General features: G+C 39.3%; 1 long non-coding RNA gene across 1 annotated transcript; it reads left to right on the top strand.

The window, feature by feature from the left end:
* LOC136561619 (uncharacterized) lies at positions 1-2,044 on the top strand. Its single transcript, XR_010784375.1, has 2 exons — positions 1-683; positions 1,261-2,044. It is a non-coding gene; the product is annotated as an uncharacterized lncRNA (long non-coding RNA).
* Positions 2,045-7,679: the final 5,635 nt, after the last annotated feature.

Below are 7,679 nucleotides of genomic sequence, written 5' to 3'. Positions count from 1 at the left end.
GCTGCGCACGCACGCGCAGTGCCCCGGGACCGCCGCCCACACGGCGCGGCTTCTTACGCTCGGTGCCGCCGCCTCATGCTGTAACAAACGTGCCGTACCGCAGCCGGGACCTCACGCCTTCCCTGGGTGCCGCCGCCTCATGCTGTAACAAACGTGCCGTACCGCAGCCGGGACCTCACGCCTTCCCTGGGTGCCGCCGCCTCATGCTGTAACAAACGTGCCGTACCGCAGCCGGGACCTCGCGCCTTCCCTGGGTGCCGCCGCCTCATGCTGTAACAAACGTGCCGTACCGCAGCCGGGACCTCACGCCTTCCCTGGGTGCCGCCGCCTCATGCTGTAACAAACGTGCCGTACCGCAGCCGGGACCTCACGCCTTCCCTGGGTGCCGCCGCCTCATGCTGTAACAAACGTGCCGTACCGCAGCCGGGACCTCGCGCCTTCCCTGGGTGCCGCCGCCTCGTGCTGTAACAAACGTGCCGTACCGCAGCCGGGACCTCACGCCTTCCCTGGGCGCCTCCGCCTCGTGCTTGTCCTGCCCTTGTGGGGCCACAGTGCCCAGAGTGCAAATCGCACAGCTGTGGCGGTGCTGCCGCCAGGCATTCGTAGTCTCCTGTTGCTTCTGTGGCCTGAATTGCTTCCAGTCAGCAAGGATTGTTCCCAAACGTCATCCCCTCTGGAGCTCGGTAAGGTTGTGTTCAGCGAAGTTCAGGTGCTGCTTCTTGCTGCTGTGTGCACCTCTTGCCTTTGCCTGCTGTGAGCAGCTTTGTGTTGCAGCTCAGTGAAGTCCAGGTCAGTGGTTTCTATACCAGAAACCCCTGTAGTGAGCAATCAAAAGGGAGGTCTCCTGTTCCTGCTATATCTTGGCTTTCTGGAATTGCTATATCCTCTTGCATGCCGTATGCCTGAGAGAATTCATGCCATGATTCCTCCAATTTGGCACTAGTCTGTACCTTGCTTGGGGTACAGAACATCCTTGAGTGCATTGTTAGGAATCTTGGCATGGAAGATACTTGAGATGTGAAGCTGGAGATCATGCACGTGTTTGAAAAGCAGAAAGGTTTACTGCACTATTGTCATGTTGTTTTGAATGCAGCAAAGGAAGGCCGTCTATTGGCTGGGCCTGTCATTTGCACTAGCTCAGCTCTAATGTGCAGAAAAAAAAATTTCAGTGCTTTGGTGTTGTGCATTTCAACTGTAATGTATTGTCAAGTTTGTCTAATGGGTCTTGCATGAATTTTATGTGTTAATGTCATTGCAAAGCTAAAGGCTGAGAGAGGATGCTGTCAGTAATACAGAAAATACTACTGTGGACATAGAATGCATCTGAATACCTCTGAAGAGACTGTGCTACCTCTTACCTGGACACTCCCACCCAAACAGTTGACTTTAAAAAGAAAAGCAGACAGCGTGTCTTTTGTTTCTCCTGGTTGCTGAGGACTGTTACCTCCTGTTGAGACTCTTGAGACCCTGCAGCTTCTTTTGTACTGTTGTGGCTTTAATTTGTTCTCTACTCCTGTAATAAAGGTGGACTATGCACGACTGTACACACCATCTCCTGAACTAGTTGGATGTTATGGGGAATGCTAAGAAGGTGACAGGCCAGTTGTTGTTTTAAAACCAAAGGCAATTCTTTGGGATGTTTCCAGAGTACAAATCTCACACTCGGTTGTTGCTTTATTGCCATTGAGGGTGGTTGCTTTCAAGTTGATGAATACTGGTAGACTGTCTTTGTTTCAACAGCCATGTTTATTTCATCCACCTCCAAAGCTTGGGAAGAAACCAAAACAGTGTTTGGAAATTGTTTAGAATAAAGCTGGTGTTCCAAGAGTGGAGGAGTAAGCACTCAGGAGTCATTTGAGGAATCAGCTTTCCTCAGCATGAGAGGAACCAGCCATGGGCACCACTGTGTAATATGGAGCACATGCAACCACTGCATCTCTCTGAGCAGCTGAGAACATACCTTCCAGTGTTTTGCAAGCCAGTGAGCTGTTTTACTTTTGTGTGTAAATATTTTGGCAATAGAATACAGGGACTCTCATATCTATGTGTGTGGCTTGGTGCTTCTCTGTGCATATTTAGGTATCTCAAAGAAAACTGCCTGTACTTGTGACTGGGACCATTGTGAGAAGTTCTTTCCTTGCTGTCCTTCACAGGAGGATATTACTTGAGGAGCACTTATGGAGCACTTTCACTGCTCAAGAAATTCCAGGAAAAACAAGCTGCCCAGCTATCAGTGCCCCAGAAAAGCTGAGACCTTGTGCCAGGGTGGGGGTTTGGGGATGATCTCATCCTGGGAGAGGGATAACACAGGTAAAGGGAGGGGGGTACAGTTTGGGATAAACCATTTGGGAAAAATATGAGGATACAAAACAAAATTACTTCAAAGTATTACAAAGTATAAAAATGCACTACTGCAGGTTTGGGCAGCACCAAATAAAATGTAATAAAATGCTGTAAAAATAGAAAAATTAAAAAAAAAATAAATAAAATTAAAATAACAAAATTAATTTAAAATAAATGAAAAACAAAATAAAAACTGTAAAGTGCCGTAAAAGTTCCATAAAAGGTACTGCTGTAATGCAAGACCCTCAAACATCACCACAATCACCAGCTTGCGTTGGTCTGGGCAACACCAAATAAAATAAAAAGCTTTAAAAATAATAAAATTTTAAAAAATAAAATTAAAAAAAAATAAAAGCTTTAAAAATAGAAAAATTAAAAATAAAACATTAAAAAAAAAATAAAAGCTTTAAAAATAGAAAAATTAAAAAATAAGAAATAAAATTTAAAAAATTAAAAGCTTTAAAAATAGAAAAATTAAAAATAAAAATTAAATAAAAAATTTAAAAAAATAAAATGAAAAGCTTTAAAAATAATTTTAAAAAAATTAAATTAAAAAAATAAAATAGCTTTAAAAATAGAAAAATCAAAACTAAACCAAAATAAAAAATAAAAGCTTTAAAAATAGAAAAATTAAAAATTAAATAAGAAATAAAATTTAAAAAAAAAATAAAAAGCTTTAAAAATGGAAAAATTAAAAATAAATAAAAAAATGAGCTTTAAAAACAGAAAAAATAAAAATAAAATAAGAAATAAAATTTAAAAAATAAAAAGCTTTAAAAATAGAAAAATTAAAAATAAAAACTAAAAAAATAATTAAATTTAAAAAATAAAATAAATGCTTTAAAAATAGAAAAATAATAAATAAAAACTAAATAAAAATTAAAAAAATAAAAAGCTTTAAAAAGAGAAAAATTAAAAACAAAAATTAAATAAAAAATAAAATTGAAAAATAAAATATAAAGCTTTAAAAATAGAAAAATTAAAAATAAAAATTAAATAAAAAATCAAATTAGAAAAATAAAAAGCTGTAAAAATAAACCAATTAAAAATTTAAAATAAAAAAAATAAAATTAAAAAAATAAAAAGCTTTAAAAATAGAAAAATAAAAAATAGAAAATAAAATTAGAAAAATAAAAAAATGCTTTAAAAATAGAAAAATTAAAAATAAAAATTAAATAAAAAATCAAATTAGAAAAATAAAATAAAATGCTTTAAAAATAGAAAAATTAAAAATAAAAATTAAAAAATAAAAATAGAAAAAAAGCTGTAAAAATAAAACAATTGAAAACAAAAATTAAGTAAAAAATAAAATTAAAAAAAATTAAAAGCTTTAAAAATAGAAAAATTAAAAATGAATATAAAAAAATAAAAAAATAAAATAAAAAGCTTTAAAAGTAGAAAAATTAAAAATAAAAATTAAATAAATAAAATTAGAAAAATAAAATAAAAAGCTTTAAAAATAGAAAAATAAAAAATAAAATTTGATTAAAAAATAAAATAAAAAGTTTTAAAAATAGCAAAATTAAAAATAAAGATTAAATAAAAAATAAAATTAAAAAATTAAAATTAATTAAAAATAAATGAAAAACAAAATAAAAACCGTAGAAGTTCCATAAATTTTTAGTTTAAAATTTTATATTTTTAAAGCATTTAAAAATTTTTTTATTTTTATTTTTTACTTAATTTTTAGTTTTGAGTTTTTAATTTTTAAAGCTTTTTATTTTATTTTTAAATTTTTTTTATTTAATTTTTGTTTTTTTTTTAAAGCATTTTTTTTAATTTTATTTTTTAGTTTTTAGTTTTCATTTTTTATTTATAAACTATTTATTTTATTTTTTTAATTTTATTTTTTATTTCGTATTTATTTTTGCTTTATCAATTTTTAAAGCATTTTTTAATTTTTTTAGTTTTTATTTATTTTTAGATGATTTTTTTATTTTTAAAGCATTTATTTTATTTTTTATTTTTTATTTAATTTTTATTTTTGATTTTTCTATTTTTAAAGCTTTTTATTTTATCTTTTAATTTTATTTTTTATTTAATTTTCTGTTTTAATTTTTTTATTTTTAAAGCATTTATTTTATTTTTTTAATTTTATTTTTTATTTCATTTTTATTTTTTGCTTTTTCTATTTTTAAAGCTTTTTTTATTTTTAATTTTATTTTTTATTTAATTTTTTGTTTTGATTTTTTTATTTTTAAATATTTATTTTATTTTTTAATTTTATTTTTTATTTATTTTTAGTTTTGATTTTTCTATTTTTAAAGCATTTATTTTTTTAATTTTATTTTTTATTTAATTTTTTAGTTTTGATTTATTTTTAAAGCATTTCTTTTATTTTTTTAATTTCATTTTTATTTCATTTTTAGTTTTAATTTTTCTGTTTTTAAAGCTTTTTATTTTTTTAATTTTCTATTTTTTTTTATTTTCCCATTTTTAAAGCATTTATTTTATTTTTTTATTTTATTTTTTATTTAATTTTTATTTTTATTTTTTCTATTTTTAAAGCTTTTTATTTTATTTTATTTGGTGCTGCCCAGACCAACTCAAGCTGGTGATTGTGGTGGTGTTTGAGGGTCTTGCAGTTACCCCAATTAATAGGTAGAGATGATGTTTGGAGGCCACAGTGTTACAGGTAGGGGTTAAACAGTTTTTTAGGGTCTTTCAGGTGATTTTTCAGGGATTTTTAGGGATATTTCAGGGTTTTTTTTGCAGGAGTTTTTTAGGAATTCTCTGGAAATGTTTAGGATACCTTTAGGGCTTTTTCAATAATTTTTAGGGTGTTTTAATGACTGTCTTACGGGGCGCCCCAGCCACCCAAGGCACCCCGTGCCGGCGCCGCGGCGCTCCAGCCCAGGCTCCCGTCAGCGCCGCCCGTGGTCGCTTCCCCTCTCCTGCCGCCGCTGCTGCATGGCGGGCCGAGCCGCGCCTTCCCCACCGCACCCTCCCGCTTCAGAGCTGCTGGATGGCACGGCTCCGCCGCCTCCTGCAACCACGGACGTCCCGGCGTTCCCTTCCACGGCCGCAGCCGCAGCCCCGTTCCCGCAGCTCCGCCGCCTCCCGCACGCCCCGGCCTGCCCGCCGCCATGATGACTGCCCGCACTGCGGTAGTGACAGAACCCACGCATGTGCAGTTGCTACAACCCCAGCACCAGCGATATCACTCCGCGCCGACTCATGGAACCACAGCGCTGCTTCCGGGATCAGCCGCACGCATGCGCAGTTCTATCTCCACGGCCCCGCCGCCACCCCCCACTGCGTTCACCACAGCTTTGGTACAGCCCGGTCCCGGTTCCGAGCCGCTGCGTGCCGCTGTCCGGCCACAGCCGGCATCCCTGTGCCCTGTCACGCCACTTCTGCCACCACTGTGTTTATACACGGCACCACAGCAGGCAAAAACTGCAGCGCCTTGCATGTATCCCTCCGCGCCTCACAGAAAGGTGGTTCACATGTCCTTTAATATCATATGTGCAAATATTTCCAGTCTGCATTCTGCCTTATCAGAAGGCTAATTAATTGCTTTATTATACTATATTACATTACATCTAAACCCAATCTGCCAAGTACTCAACCCCGCACACAACTCATGACTGTCACCCAACAGTCCCGACACGCACACACACTTGGCCCTGACAGGCGAAGGAAACAAAACACCATCACTTTGGGTAAACAATCTCCACGCTGCATTCTACTTCGGCACAAACACAGGCACAGCAAATGAGATAAGAATTGTTTTTACCTCCTCTGAGGTTCAGAGAATGTGAATCCCAGAAATATTCTTGGGAAGACTTGTGCCTTGCTTTTCTCTGTGAAGAGAAATGCGGTGCCAGGTGCACCCTTGCCTCCAGGGCAAAGAATCACGGAATGGCTTGGGTGGGAAGGGACCTTGAGGTTTATCTTTGATTTATCCAACACTTCAACAGGCAAGAGGGGGCTCATCTGCTTCAGAGCTGCTTGCTTTTCTCACACCTTTCACAAGCAAAGCCTGAAGCAAACCCTCCCAAGTTGCCCTATCGACCAGGGGACCCCTCAGCACTCGGTGACGCTGCCGGCAAAACCTCAAACTTTTACTCGCACAGGGACGAGGCCGTGCACTCGGTTGTACTTTGAAGAATTGTTTTGGGGGGGGGGCGTTGGGTGTTTTTGGGGGTTTTTTAGGACTATTGAGGGTATGAGAAGGACTTTTTAGGGCTAGGGTATTCTTAGGGTTTTTCAGGGAATTTTTAGGTTTTTTTAGGGTCTTTTCATGGCACAACACATGGAGGCTGAGGGCCAGCTTGAGGGGCACTGTGGGGGCTTGAGGGTGACAGAGGCTGGGAGCTGAGGGAGGAAGAGGGAGAGGGGACAGCAGGTGACACACAGAGATGCTGAGGGTGGCAGGGGCAGCTGTAGGGTGACACAGAGAAGCTGGGGGCTGAGGGGCAAAGGAGAGGGGTCAAGGGTGACACACAGGAGCTGAGGGCTGGGGGGCAGAGGGACCGGTTGAGGGGTAAAGGGAGAGGGCTTGAGGGCTGGACAGTCCAGTGGAGATCAGGGGTGCACGGTACAGCTGTACCACCCCTCACCCCAGCCCTAACCTCAGCCTAAGCAGCCCCCCTAAAAACAGCCTTTTCCCCCAACAGCAGCACAACACAGCAACCCTAACGGCGAGACCAGACAGCAACCCTCACACAGCAGCACAATGACAGAACCCTCAGAGGACAACAGAGCCACTGCAGTAAGGTAGGGACGACATCTGTGGGCTAGACAGCAAGAGGTAGAGTTCGGAGACTGAGCATGTCTTTGTGAGGTTTCTTTCCAGGACTTTTAAACTTATTTAGGGGATTTTGGAAGGGACTTTTCTGGGACTTCTTAGGGTATTGTTGGGGCTTTTTCAAAGCCATTTTATGAGTCTTTAGCATATTTGGAAGATTACGGTCAGGGTCAGAGAAAACACCCTCCAAAAAGGCAGAGTTTTAGGACCGCAGCGGAATGCTTGAGCAAGGGGCCAGTGGTGGCACAGCGGGTCGGGTCCCACGCTGCCAGTCCGAAGGTTGTAAGCTTTAGACCCAGCTAAGTTGTTGCGGTTAGGGTTAGATGCTCTCAGCTTTGGTCTGGGAGAACTTCCGCACAGAAAAACTCACCCCCCGCGTCTCCCGACGCCAGTTTGCAGGAGGTGCTCGGCACTGCCAGGGCAGCCCGAGTTCTCGGCGGGCGCAGCTTTGCTCCCGGAGAAATCCTGCGCCGGCCCTCTTCCCCGTAAAGCCAAACTCACCCCCGCTGCACGTCGACGTCCGTTCGCAGGAGGCACGCGGCACTCCAAGGGCGGCAAGAGTTCTCGGCATTGGCAGCCGCGG

The sequence above is a fragment of the Molothrus aeneus genome, chromosome 12 (assembly GCF_037042795.1).
Source record: "Molothrus aeneus isolate 106 chromosome 12, BPBGC_Maene_1.0, whole genome shotgun sequence".
Classification (NCBI taxonomy): Eukaryota; Metazoa; Chordata; class Aves; order Passeriformes; family Icteridae; genus Molothrus; species Molothrus aeneus.
Note: the sequence above shows the minus strand (reverse complement) of the source record. Positions and strands in the feature narration are given on the sequence as shown.